The sequence below is a fragment of the Poecilia formosa genome, unplaced genomic scaffold, assembly GCF_000485575.1.
Source record: "Poecilia formosa unplaced genomic scaffold, Poecilia_formosa-5.1.2 Scaffold139, whole genome shotgun sequence".
NCBI classification, from domain to species: domain Eukaryota; kingdom Metazoa; phylum Chordata; class Actinopteri; order Cyprinodontiformes; family Poeciliidae; genus Poecilia; species Poecilia formosa.
Genome location: NW_006800078.1, coordinates 928,553 through 943,392, shown reverse-complemented (window position 1 = coordinate 943,392; position 14,840 = coordinate 928,553). Strand labels below are relative to the sequence as shown.

The following is a 14,840-nucleotide window of genomic DNA, read 5'->3' as shown; positions in this document are numbered from 1 at the left end:
ACTTACTAACCTCACATCACAAGCAATAGTTAATTATCATCAGTGATTTCTGAAGGGAATATCTGGGGCATATTTTCCCGATGACAGCCATGCGATCTTTATCAGCTGACATTGAACAAATGACCACTTCATTCGGTTCGGACGGAGACTCTGTTCCCCTCAGGAATGACTTGTGTTCATTGTTTGTACAGAGACATCATCTTCTGGCAGTTGTAGTGCAAAATAAACAAAAAACAAAAAATGGCTTGGAAGCGATCTTTTTAAGTGTTTTTATATGTTTTTTTGTTATGTGAGTCATTGTTTCTGAGGTTTGTGTTCAAGTTAAATTAACCCTGATTATTTTTTAACCGAAGACAGACGATATTTTTCTTTTTATGAAATGAGTCAGCAGAAAAATTAACAATTTTCAAAATGAGAACAACAACAACAAAAAAATCCTTTTGTAGCTTTTTAAAATAATAATAATTTAGCTGAAGAAAAACTCCTTTGACTTGTTGAGTTGTGACGTTATAGGGGAGCTTTGTGAGCTTCTCTCAGGTCAGTCTGCACCTCGCAGCTGTGGGACAAGAGGTGATGAAAAGTCAAAAGATACAATTTAACCAGGCACACACTTTTACATACCGCCACCTACACACCGTGTGCACACTCAAGTTTAAGTCTGTGCGCAGTTCGAAGCGTCCGTTGACCCTCCGACTTCATCTGCACACACACACGTTACCGGGACCTTATTCATTAATCTTCATTTCAACACACACTCCGGCTGCCGTCAGCACATATGCTCCCAACAATCACTTCGCACTGTGTATTCTCTCTCCCACGCCGCCTCGCGCACACACACGAGTTCTCAGCGGGTGAGATCTGATTGCTGACACTGATATCAGGTCCCCTCTTGCTGCTGAGCTGTCCATCTGGTTGCCCGATCAGACGACAGAGTGGGGTCCTCACCGCGGGGCTCCTGTCACTGTGTATTAGGGCCAGGCTGACGGGAGATCTGCACTGACATTGAGGATAATATTGGCATCAAAAGATGCCTTTGGAGCTCGTATCACATTGAGTTTACAGTGGAACATGATGACATGTAAGGTGGCCGGATCGAGTCGTTTGCAGGGCACTGTGTACCCCTACAATCCACTGTGTATTTTTCTGGATTTTTCAAGAGAGAAACATTTGGAGTCTCACTAAGCTACTGTCCTTTGCAAAGGTTTTAAATGCGATGACAATTTTGTCACGTTACTGCAGCAAACATTAAGGCATTTTGGAAGTTCGTGTGACAGAAGGAGAAAGTGCATGGTCACGTGGTTGTGGGATACACCTTTTATACACGGTGCAGACCACCAGGGGCACATTCTTTCCGCTTCGGTATAAGTGACACCCCTACGCGATTGCAGAAATGATCCGGTGTGCCGTTACACGTCAGTCACCTGCGGGGGCACCTGGAGGGCCAGGGAGCAATCCATTGTCAGGGGGCGGCAGCCATTTGAGAGTCTTTGTAATGAAGAATCACAAATGTGAATAATTCCTCGCTGCGTAGGATAAGCACCCCTCTAACGTGTCGCCTGCAGATACAAAAATGGTAAAAGTGGACGAGTTGAAGCATTAGTGTCAGCATTACTGTCTGAGCGCATTTCCACATAAAGCATGCCCAAAAAAACTTCTGACCAATCACACAACACATCCAACGGAGCCCTGTGTGGTACGGTTCAACTCGGCCAAAATGACGCAATTTCCGTAATTCAACATCGTCAGTGAGTGATAACTTGGAGCCTTTAAGCCATACCTGTGAAAGCATTGTCCATTCCAGGTGTCAATACAGCAGACGGGCTGAATGGACGTCTGGATCAAATCCTGCAACAGATTCTCAGTTAGATTTTGGTGTGGAATTTGACTGGGCCTCGACGTACTCTGCACAGGATTGTTGACCAGGTTTCAGGTGTTTTGCAACTCCTTTATTCCTGTTTTTAGTTCCATCTGGCGTCTAATCAGCTCTGACTGGTTTTCCTGTCTCTGCTTGAGAAAAATATCCCCATGGCATGATGCTGTCACCACCACGTTTCACCTTGAGAATGGTAGGCGTAGTTTAATGTGCAGTTAGTTATTAGCCACACACAAAAAAATCTCAAAATTTCGCACAATTCCCTTGTGAACAGATTCTCTCACCTCATCTATGTGCTTCTTAGCACACTTTTAGAACCCTAAAAGAAATTCTGTATTTACAGTGTGATTACATTACACACCTTTGGTTTGTGTTGGTAATAGTAATAAAGCGACTGCTGAAGGTAATTAGTTACACTGGATATTTATTTGGGGCTCTCGGACCGAATGCGAAAGTACGTGCCACCTTTATGATTTTTATTGAGATTTTTATTGTGATCTATTTCACTTTCCATTTCAGAATTATGCTCAACTGTGTGTTTGTTCCTCATAAATCCGGAGTGAAAATGGATCGAAGCTTGCAAGATGTTAAGCTTTTGTTACGCTACACTGTCATATTTCTCTAGTGCTATGACATTTCCGAGTCACAAAATTTCCGGACATGAATCACGTCAGTAGACATGTACCCCCGATGCACAGTGTGCCATTCCAATCAGCTTCTCGGTGCTGTTTTTCAAATAACGTCCAAATTGTTGGGGTCTTGTGTTTGTTTGAAGTTTGTTTCTAGCAGGGCCTGACTGATTCAGTACAACATAGACAAATAAACTCCAGATCTGCGTCTTGCCAAGCAAATCAGAGCTGCTGAATGATTCAATCCCACCGTTTATTATGGTTTTTACGGCATGAATTCCAAATGAGGGCCCGAGCACGAACAGGCGAGTNAAAAAAAAAAAAAAGGCAAGCACTTATGCTTTGTATATTTATTGCTCCCACGTCCTGTCTGTATTTTCTCTATTAAATCTTCTCTGTTGAAACGATTAATTCAAAATCTACAATGCCGCATTGTCAGAAATAAGAACAATGCTTCAGAAGGAAAGTCACACTCCAGCTCCCAAATTGCACCAAACAGAGGGGCCAGTGTGGGCTGGAGTCATTTCTCCCATCGTCCCCAGCTGTGACTTGGCTGTCAGTGAGACATTTGGCCCTCTGGCTGAGGGCGACAGGAAGGTTTAGGTGTTGTAATCAAGCTCCCCTTATTCCTCCAAGGCTCGTTACGATGCTCAAATTCTACACTAATTGGCCAGTGAGTCCCCTGGCAGCCAGGCACCCTGTCTGCCCAGCAACACCCCATGGGGGGAAAAGAAAGAGCGGTTTTTATTATTTTCATATTGTAGCAATATATAACCTTCTAGTGAATTTTCCAGAATTTAGAAAAAAAAAAAAAAGTACACATCACCCACAAGTGAAACCAGGTATATACATACAGTGTATGAAAAGAGAGGTAACCATTATCTTTGGTTAAATTAGGCTAAACTTTTCTTGCTTTAGGTCTCTTTATTATTTCCATTTGCTAAATGTCAGAGTGATAAAAGTTGTTTTTGGAGATTTAAATGTATTTTTCAAACACAAGCCATTCCATATGCAACATTTAGAGAGTCCAGTTTGAGGTTTGATGATGTAAAGTCTTTGACAGCATGTTGATTGGCTGATTTTCATTTTCTGCGTGGGGATCTGATGCTTTTCACATAACAACAAATAGGATGAAGAAAAACATGTTGAGATATTGAAGCAACATTTTAGGAATCGGTCAGGAAATAAAAACTTGGACACATATGGGTTTTATGCTTGGACAATAAATGTAAAAAAAAAAAAAGTACCACAATATTTGTTACAAAGTGGCCTAAGAACAACAAAGCTGAAGTTTGGTGTGACCATCACAAAGCCTTGATCTCAGTCCTACAGGAAATCGATCAGTTAAGTTTATTTGTAAAGGACATTTCAGCAGAAAGAAAGTTCAGAGTGCTTAACATCATAAAAACACCACAAAGTCATTAAAGACACCATCCAGTCAAAAATTGAGAAAAAAAATATGTGTGCAAGCAAGGTGGACTTTACATCTGACTCAGTTGCATGTGTTCAGTCTGGAGGAACATGGAAAAATCTGAGAAAATTACTCTGAGATGTCTGTGGAAGAAAACACAAAAGGTTTGACCTAAACCATTCAACTCAAGACAAAAACGGTCAAATTCTAAAGTCCATGGAAACTTCTGACTACGACAAGTTAGTTTTAACAAAAAAAAAAAAAAAAAACAATTCTGACTGAGCTTAAACACACATTGTTTTGTTTGATTTCATGTCGGTCAGTGAGAAAAATAAGGATATGCGTCTCTTTATCCTGTTTGTTATGCTAATGTTGTTTTCCAACTGTATGTATAAGACCTGTAATTAGCAGGTTTTTCTTTTGGTTTCAAGAGCAGAAGTTCCTTTGAGAGGTGGGAAAGTGTTAGCAAATGAACACTTTCTGACCAAAAGGTTAACAATGTGCTGGTTTTGTCATCCTTGCGGTGGTGCATGATGTGTGTTTTCATAGAGATTTATCAGGATCCGCTGCAGACGGATTTGAAAACTAAATGGATTCTGACATTGCCAGGCACTAAAGATAATGAAGTGTAACACATAAAGCAGGGTGATGCAAGTGTGGTTTTTCAATAATTGGAACTGGAAGATGAAGAGCCTACCTTCAACTCCTCCTCTATCTCTGTAAATACCTCTCCTGTTGTCCTCCTTCATCTCCTTTAATCTACTTTGCTCCCTTCCTCGCCTCCCTTCCGCTAGTTTATGGCTAGCACTTCTATGGTTGCTGAACCGTCACTCCCTACTCCTCCCATCCTTCACCCTAAAGTAACAACAAACTGATCCACAGTCAGCGGAAGCGTTTTTTTGTTTTTTTTTTGTACACCGGACAGGTGAGGAATGTTCACCTTTCCGTCTCTCTTATGCACTTACACATCCAAACGTATCTTTCCCATTCAAGCCCGGGGCTCAGCACTTTAAAGATGAAAGGAAAAGGACTGCTGAGGACAGAAAACAAGACTGAGGATGGCTGGAAATATGATCTATCATGGGACGGGTTTCTTCTTTTCTTGTTTTATTGTTTTTGTGGGGTCTCCCTGAACCAAAGCAATTGACACATGTAAGCCTCTACTTCCTAAACCTTTAACAAGAGTTATGGAGAAGTCTTTAAAAGTAAGACATTGTTATAGTTTGAGCTTTGTTTGGTACAGACCGAACATATTTTGTCACATTACAATTGCAGTATTTTATTTCATTTTTTACTTTGCTTTCATTCTACTGGAATCATATGTTCAACTATCACAAAGCACTGCTTCATTGCGAACTAGAAAGAATGTGATACATGGTTCTTAAAAATCTTCTGCACGGTAAAGTCTCTGGCATGCATTTAAATGTGGTCCTTTTCATCTGACATTCCAAAATAAAATCATGTGCAAGCAATTGCCTTCTGAAGTCGCAAAGTATACTCATGTGCAACTCAGTCTATGCAAATGCAACTGTGCTGCAAAGGCATCAGAGGTTTGTCATAGAAAGAATTAACCCAAGAATGGAAAGAGCGTAACGTAGTGTAAAAGGTATGTAGAGATCAACAGCTTGGGGTGTGAGAATCTTCCGACATTCCAAGTAATAGACATGCACTCAACAAATCTGGCTTTAATGGAAGAGTGGCAGGAAGAAGCTAAAGTTGAAAGAAAGGTATAAAAGTCCCTATTTGCCGTTTGCCAAAAACCAAGCAGGCAACACAGCAAACATGTGGAAGAAGGTGCCGTGGTTAGATGAGGTCAATATTGAACTTCATCATCACCACATATCAGGACGCATTCCAGACGAGAGACAGGGAACCTGGTCAGATCTTACGGGAAAATGGATGATGAGATAAACACAAGGTACACATTGAGCAAAATATATTTAATAGATGGAAGGGCCAAGACAATGTCCTGAGGGGACTGGTCAAATTTTAACCAAGTTGCAGTAATTGGTCAGAAAAGAAGGAAATACAGAAAATCTTAAGGTCATTGGTCAGATTCGCAAAAAAGTTGTGATGACTGGTGAAAATTGCAATATGAGTGAATTTCCATTAATAGCTGCAATCACAACGTCCGGTGACTGCAGGAAGTTGTGATTACGACTCGCCCCCCCCCCCGCTAGCAGTATGGTAACCCCCCTTCCTCTCCTTATACTTGCCCCCCCCCAAGCCCCAAACTCTAGCAGTACGCTAACTCCCCCTTCTCCCCCCGCCATTAAATAATTTATACTTTGTGTTTTGAAGAAAATAAATAAAAAAATAATGAGCAAAATTAATGTGCCATGAAAACCATTGTACATGCTATGAGATGCCTAAGATAGAAGTCCTTGTTATTTATGGCTAGCAACAATATTTTGCCATAAAAGTTTGCAATGTGTTTACAAAAGTACCCTTCGAAATTATTGCCACCGCTGGCAATGATGTTCACGAAGACATATGAAATGTGAGGTTTTTCATGTAGGTCGAAAAGTTGAATTTAATCTGACTTCAGTGTGACTTCTTGGATAACCAAACATGATAACCTGTTTGCTCTAAACAGGATAATCTTCAGAGTCAACACAGGACTTCTGGCTGCTTCTCTGATCAGCTTGGGTAGACAGACATAGCTTGGTACACAATGTTTGCCATTGTGTCGTCTTCAAAGACAATCTGGGGATTGACAACCACAAACCACATTAAGGTTTGTGGTAAGTATTCATGTCAAGATGAACCTCATGACATGAATACTTTGGCTCTGCACAATACAACATTTATAGACTGATGAATGTTTGGATAGCTTTATATATGTTTGGCAGCTCTGAAGGCAATTTCTCTCCCAATTAAGAGAAATAATACTGAAAGCCAAGCACACTTTTTCACTGCGAAGCACGATTCTCCTGCAAGTTTCCTCTGCTTTCAACAAGGGGTTAGGCTTTTCATGTTGATCTAAATTAAGTGTGAATTTGTTCATGGTCATGTGGCTGATTAAGAGCACGTCTCATGAAGGCTTGGGTTTCTCGCTCTGACCCACCGCCCACCCAGCAGGCATCATTGGACAGCTGCAGGCGGAAGAGCCGGATAGAGGGAAAACACGGAGGCCTGGGGCCTGAGTGTCACCATTGCTCAGTGTTCTCAGGCCTAGCTGCGAGGACCACGTACACGCACCCAGACGTATGGAGACGTATGAAAATGCCCAAACCATCAGCTTGAATGCAACATCAGAGATCTGACAAAGACAAGCTGGCCCTGGCTGTCTCGGTTTTAACAAGCTCCAGCTGAGGGTGGACGTTGTGTGCCTGAGTGTGTGTTTAGCCTGGCACCCGTGGCGACACAAGGCAGCCTGTATATGTGTCTGCTTCTTCATTTCCTGTTCCTGTGGGGCAGACATTCCTCCAGCAGAACATGGCAGCTCACCACTGGAGGCCAAATGGGCCCTGTTGCAAGAGAGCGTGTGTGTTCCTGTACCAATGGGACTGAAATGTTATTCACACAAAATGGACTCGGTCGCACTTGTTGCTGATTAATGCCTGACTCCACCCGTTAGCTCTGTCCTTCTCCTTCTCCTTCTTCTTCTTCTTCTTCTACTCCTTCTCTGGCTCCTCAGCTGTGAGTGATTAAGTCAAAGGGAGAGCGGTGAAGGGGTGGAAAGGGTGAGAGGGGGGGACAGGGTACTCACTCACAGGCTGAGTAATAGCTTCCAGAGATCCACAACTGCCTGGCTCTGTGCAACACGAGAGCTAATCAGGAGTGACGGCTCGACCCGTTTGGACAGTGTAAAGGCAGCCCCACTTCTGTCAGAAAAAAAAGACCCGGACGGCCACTCCCCTGTCTTTTCCCCCTTCACCACAGAACACCAGCTTGCCCCCTCCGCAGCCATCTGACAGGCGAACGCTGGGGTAAGAAACATGAACAGAAGGACAGGAGAGAATAATTCAAGAAGATTTGAGGCTGAAAAAGGGAAAGCAAGTCAACGAAAAGCACACAGGGAGATACATGAAAGGCTCCGCGTATAGGGAAGCGGTTGATGCGGTGTGCTGCTTTCATGTTTGTACACGCTTCACTGTCAGACAGATTGCGGGTGTTTAATGGAAATGACGGCGAAACCCATCATGTTCATTTACCCCAACGGATCTCAAAATCAAAAGGCAACAAAACAGAAAAAAATACAGATGTTGCGATGCTTGTGCAGACGCATGAGCTACGTATACAGGGTGGAACGCACAGGGCCACGATGTGGTTGGCTGATTCGTGCAGTTTCCACGGCGATTGGTTTCCATCCCACGTCCGGGGGGTGTGGGATGAGGAGGGGGGGAGGCTCAGCCATTGACAGCGGTCTCCCTTTCCCCGCAACCCGACTTTCTTTTCATTTTTCAATTTCATTCTCATCGGCCGCTGCTGCCTGTATATTTTTTCTCCTCCATTTTTCTATTTCCAGCCGACGACAGAGAGCGTGTGAAGTGTGAAATTAGAAAGAGCGTCTGTAAATAATGGCGTGTAACACAGGGAATACACAGATGGACAAGCACGCACAAACACACGCATGCTGAATTATATAAGCTGGGAGACAAAACTCATTACCTTCAAACTGATTGAAGGGAAGAAGTGAGCTGATTACTTAGTCTTGCCTCTAAATAACTTGATAACAAACAGAAGTTGATAGTTGGACTTCTTGTTTGCTTATATCGACAGTAAAAATTCAGCTAAACGTCCAGAAAGAGAGTTCTGTATTACTTTCTGGCTCTGACCAAGACATTATGGGTTGAGTTTAAGAATTTTATTCCATCCTTTTGGGGTCTCTCCATGAAGGAGCCCCTGTTCCGTGTCTCTTTGGCACAAAAACACTTTCACACACAGCTTGTGCCCCCACCTGGGTTTAACTGTCTGACAGAGTGAGATGTTGGCGTGGTGGAGTGCCGGAGAAGGAGGTCAGGGGCGCAAGGGCAGCCAGGTCCCTCAGACGTCCATCAAAGTGACAGGTACCCCTGCCTTAAAACTCTGTGACCCCACCCCAAAAAACCCAGTTTCCCTCCTTTTTCACTAAACACACAAACCTTCAAAAAAACACACACACACGCGCACGCACCCACACACACACACACATACAAAAATGCACAAATACTGAATTACCAGGCCTGAAAAAGCAGCCCTGCAGCAAAGTAGACCAGCTCTCCGTAATTAGGACATTCTGTGGCCATGAAATCATTCTGAAAATTAGCTCCAGGAAGCAAGAGAAGGGAGACAGAGTACTAAAGAAAGAAAAGAGTGAAGTTGAGAGAGGAAAAAAGTGTTCTGGATGTCTTCAACAGGCAAATTGACAAGCCACATGTGCTGGCAAGGTGAGAAATGAAATAATTTAGACCCATCCCAGATAATGACAGCTGTTAAGATTACTAATTAATCCTCTGACCTTGTGACATGTTAGATTTAGGTCGGGGGAAATTGCTTGAAGAGGTGTGGGAGTGAGCAAATAAGAACTCAGTCAAGGTAGGATTCCCCCTTTCTGTGTCTCTGTTTGTGCCTCATTTGGCTGACGGTGTCCAGGCCTCTGGTCCTGACAGGAGAAAGAACCAGAGGTTTGGATCCCGGGTCTCGATTGACCAGCTCTGCTCTGTGTTCACCATTACTTTCAGGTTTTTGGCTGCAGTAACACTTGCAGATCAGCGAAGCTCCTGTCGCCACTGGTTTACCCCGTTCTGACCTTCTGCCATTGCACAAACAGCATCTGCCAGCAATCAACCCTCCAACAAGCACTAAGCTCTATAGGACAACATAAACCAGTGTCACCACGACCCTCAGGCCATCCTGTCTTCTCAGCTGAACACTCAAGAGATAAAATTGGGGAACACTTGCTGGTAGCTATTTAACTCGAGGATAAATGAATGTGTGGATAAAAGTGGTGTTGGCCCAGCTGCGAGTTGTTAACGCTGAACTGAGCATTGTAGGGAAGGGCCACCAGATGGCTGGCGAACAGAACGATTGAGAGTTGAAAGGGAAAGGTGTAAAAAAAAAGGCAACAGGATGGAGAAATTGTAGAACCAAGCACAGACGTGAGCTAAAACAGAACTTTTCCGCCACTTTACTCCAACAGAATTGTGCAGACATGAGTAAAGTGCCCTGCAAAAGTATTCAGCGTCCAGAATCTTTGTACAGTTACTCATTTGCTTAGAAATAGACTCTGGTGTATTTATTGGCATTTTATGTTCTATCCACAAAGTAGAATATAATAACTTTTTTCTATTTTCAGATAAAAATGCAACGGGGACAATGGTGGCGGTGGTGATAGGAGATCGTCCAACAGTTGGTGGGTCGATCCCCGCTGTGTCCACGTCTGGAGGCAGGCGAATTGCTTTGCCAAAAAACGCAACAACTGAGACAGTGGGGGTTTGAACCAGAACCCCACCCGTTACAGGACAAACTCCTACCACCATTGTAACCATTGCCCCATAGACAACAAGTCAGTGCAAGTGACTGCCTTGAGGAGTCTCTTCAAACTTAGCTTATAAAATGGTATCCCACGTTTTTCTTTCTTTTTTTTTTTTACAACTCACAGCTGTTTAAATCAAGAAATGGTTATCCACCTAAACTGACAAACAGAGCAAGGAGAGCATTAATCAAAGAAGCCACCAAGTGGGCCATTGTAACTCCGCAAACCAGGCCCACAGCTTAAGTAGAATAATCTGTTTGTAGAACAATTATTAGTTGTCTGACCTTGAGAGAACAATGTCTTAAGAAGTCCAATTTGCAATTTGCCACAAGCCATATAGGGGACACAGCAAACCTGAAGGATAATGCACACAAGCAGGATGGGGTTGAAATTTTACTTTTTGGCCTACAGGCAAAACCCTCCACTGGGAAACGTAATGGTGGGATTGTCATCCCAGTGGGATGCTTTTCTTCAGTTGATTCATAGAATTTGGACAGAGTTGAGGGGCAGGTGAATGGAGGGAAATGCAGGGCAATGCCAAAAGAAAACCTCGTGGCGTGAGCAAAAACACTTGAGACATCATAGTCCTGATAGGAGGTTTGTTCTCCCATCAGTACTATGATCTTAATCAGTCTGAGCTGCGATGGAATTGCTTCTTCTTCTGTTAGAACGGCCTAGTCAAAGTCAAGACCTAAATCTAACTGAAAATATGTGGCAAAACTTGATCATTTATATGAATTTGGATAGATACGTAAGACGATGTGAAGAAGTTCAACGAGTGTGGATTCTAACGAGAGGCAATGTGTGACTGCTTAGATACACAAGGTAGGTAACACAGAGAGGTTCTATGAATTGGGACATCAGTAACTTTGGGGGCTGGAGGTTTTTGCACTGGGTATCTATGGAGACAAAACAAGAGTAAACATTTTTCTAAGGTTGCGTAATCCAGACTGTGTTGCAACATACTTCCCTTTTAATTTAGTTCAAACAAAGGAACAACACTTGACAGTCAACCAAATATCACGCTATCGGCTAAACAGCTAATCAAGCGATGAGAGATGTTGGGAATTCCACCACGGGCAGACAATGGCAGTGTTTTGCGGTATCCAGAGCAGGAGGCAAGGAGAAATCAAGCTCAGATGACTGGCCAGTCAGATACGCACACATTATTATTTCACAAACATTTGGCAAGATTAGTGCCGATCTTGATTAAAGGCCGTGTGCTTGTTGTATTTTTCTACCGATGACATGTTTCACTGCCAGTCCTGTGTTAAATTTCTCATGCTATGTTAATTTGCTTATGAGTGAGTGATTGGCTGTTGTTGCTCACAGGTGTCTCTTCCTAGTCCTTATGCTCTCTAATCAGAGTTGGGGCCCGTTGCCACAGCCGGAAGGAAAGCCCAGCTCTGTGCAGTTGACCTTGATGTGACTTTTGTGCCAATTGGACATCAACTGAGCTGAGTAAAAGGGGGGGGGGACAAAACACTGTACCACAAGGTTTCAAAAATCCTGAGTAGGAGGGTTGGTGTTGTATGTGTTTGTTTTGACCATGCTGATCGACAACTTGTTGATATAAGAGACAAAAATTCACGTGGCTTATAGTCCGTGACTCAACACTCCTACACAGATACACGCTGTTCCTTTTTAAAAGAAATGGGAAAGAAGTCAAACCCAGGTAACGCTGTGATGTTGAAGTGCATTATGGGTCTCTGAGACCTCACTCACGTGCTGAGTGATGATGTAAGTCTGAGGAAACCACCACTGGGACAGCAGGAGGGAAAATGAGAGCTGTGGCATGAAAACAGGGGGGAAAGATGGAGATTGGAGGCGACAGTTGAGTTGTGAGAAAGTGTTTTTGGGGCGCCGTGGCTGAGAGTGTGCTGTGCGGTTGCTGGCTGGCTAAGGGATTTTAATAAACAGCCTGCTGAAACATGACAGGACTATTGGGTGAAATCATGGTTGTTTTAAAGTGATGACTGTTGGAAGTCCCTGAACCTAAAAATTAAAGCAGAGCTCACCAGAAAGACTTCATGCACATTCAGGTCCACAAAGAGCACCCTAATTCTTTTACTTGTCTATCAGACAAAAGCAAAGACATATATTTAAAAAAATCTTCTTTAAACAGAACAAGCGCTTGCTTTGTCTTAAAGTAGATATGCTTAAAGCTTGTGCACTTTACATACACTGTGGCCTCCTTTCCTAAACCATGTCATAAGCTTTTCCATGGCAACTGAAAAGCTTTATCCCTCAACAGTTAGGACATATTCTCTAGCCCACTTTCGTTAAAGTGACATGACGCTCAGGCAAGATCACCCTGCCCACACTGAAGTGTAACTCAGGTAGAGGACCTCTGAAAAACAAACACGGTTATAACGGTGGGGGTATTGAAGCTCACAGCGTTAACTGAGACATTTGGTGAGGCATTTTTGCCTTATCAGCCAACATGAAAGCAAAGAAGGTAGGCAAAATAAAGATTCAAACGAGTCATATTTTAGGTCCTTGAAATTATTTGTGGGAAACGTTAAAGCCAAATGGTCTGATCCTAAACCATTCCAAATACAGGCCATCAGGCTGTGTAGGAATATTTGTACCACATGCCTGAAAAGTTACTGCTTTACCAAATAAACTGTACCCAGAAAAAAATAGATTTGCAGCCAAAGCTCACATGTATTGTTTTGGATGAATCATTGTGCATTGATCTTTGATTTAGCCATTAAGCATGCAATGTAATGATGACAAGAAATGGAAGATTTTCTTTGCTACCTTCATAAAGACAACTATTTGGTAGTATTGTCAACCACTGTTGTAATCAGATTCTGGTGAAGTCAGCTACAGACACACACACACACACACATATATATATATATATATATATATATATATATATATATATATATATATATATATATATATATGTATATAAATTTTTTTTCAAAACTGTTAAGGTTTTGAACTTGGAAACAGCTCTACACCACCCTCTAAGTGCTTCTGGTAAAGCATGTTGTGACTGAATGTTCCCCACTCAGCGTTTAGCCATTTTCTTTGATTTCTTTTCACCAAATCTCTACGACCACACAGCGTATTCGTAATGATAAACTCTGACAACCTTTTCAGAGGTAAAGCAGCTTCAGTTCCTCCGGCTTCTTCAGGACAAATTGCGACTGCTAATAAGTCAGTTGCTGACAAATGCAATGGATTGATTGACAGGTGGTGTCATAACAATTGGGACCATTTTTTTTGGTCTGCCACCCTGTAGGCATTGTTTTTTATGGACATCGCATGTCACACACAGAAGCCCAACCGCAAGACACCATGCCTCCTAATTGGATCACTCCATGTAACCTCATTGCTGCCCATGTGAGCAGTCTCACAGGAGAACAACAGAACAGAGACTCAAGAATGTTAGGCATTCTGAACTGATGATCAGTGTAGCGACACACATGCTAGTCCCAAACTTTTTCTCACATCTCAAAGTTGCAAAAGGACAATCCTCTCAGTTACTAAGGAATAATTAAACATTAAGAGACTCAACCAGGGGCTAGTGCGTATCTGCACTACCACCTCACTGTCTGGGCATCTCCAGAGCTGAAAACACACCAACCCTTTTCCAGGAGTTGGGTTCCAGAGTCCAAACCTTGTGCGGAGTTGAACTCTTCAAAACAGATGTAAGAATTTTTATAGTCTTATGTGACTAAAACACAAGATTGCCTCGAGATCTAAAAACTAGCTTCAGACAACAGATAAATGGCCTATTTCTCAAAAAAGACAAAGTTTGTGGCCAGTGATTTGCTTTGCTTCTGATTATGCACTCAAAAATGAAACATGATTCTGGACTGATTGCAAATCTAATAAAACTTTGGGTAATACTTGGCAACATGGGGTTCCATTGTATACTAAGCCAAACCTCTACATAGCAACAGCCTGTTTATTTAATCAGCAAATTGTTTGTATTACTACACATGACAATTGATAAGTACTTTTTTCTCAAACCTATACAACAATAAATGACAGTCAGTTGATTATCTTTACCACATAAAACATTAGAAAATTTGTATAAAATTCTGAGCTTATCTACTTTTCTGCTACCAGTTCTAGTTGTAGTAGAGTGAGCTTCGGAATTATTGCTCAAGCAAAACAACTTTGTTTTTCCCAAAATTCTTTACTTTTAGCAAGTGGGAAAAGTCCTCAATGATAAATAGACCAATCCCACTTCTGAGAGGCTCCTTAAAGACGAAAAAATGAGGAGCTGTGATTACCTTCACCAAAATCTCTGCAACAATTACTGGTACATTCAGCAATCGGATTTAAAATCTGCATCTTTCTTATCTGCATCTCGACATTTACATAATATAAGGACACTGGGCACATGAATTTGCCACTTGAGATGCATCAGCATTGTAGACACTTTTGACCTTAACTGCCAAACATTTACGTTGCACTGAGGAAGACTGTCGTGTATCTTGTACA

The 14,840-nt window shown here is 42.4% G+C and overlaps 1 long non-coding RNA gene across 1 annotated transcript in view; it reads right to left on the bottom strand.

Moving 5' to 3' along the window:
* Positions 1-499: 499 nt before the first annotated feature.
* LOC107837401 (uncharacterized) overlaps positions 500-14,840 on the bottom strand; it is a 52,097-nt gene continuing 37,756 nt past the window's right edge. The window contains exons 2-3 of the long non-coding RNA XR_001663421.1: positions 1,778-1,845; positions 500-1,556 (exon numbers count right to left, since the gene is read on the bottom strand). This is a non-coding gene — a long non-coding RNA (uncharacterized LOC107837401). The remainder of the gene's footprint in view (positions 1,557-1,777; positions 1,846-14,840) is intronic.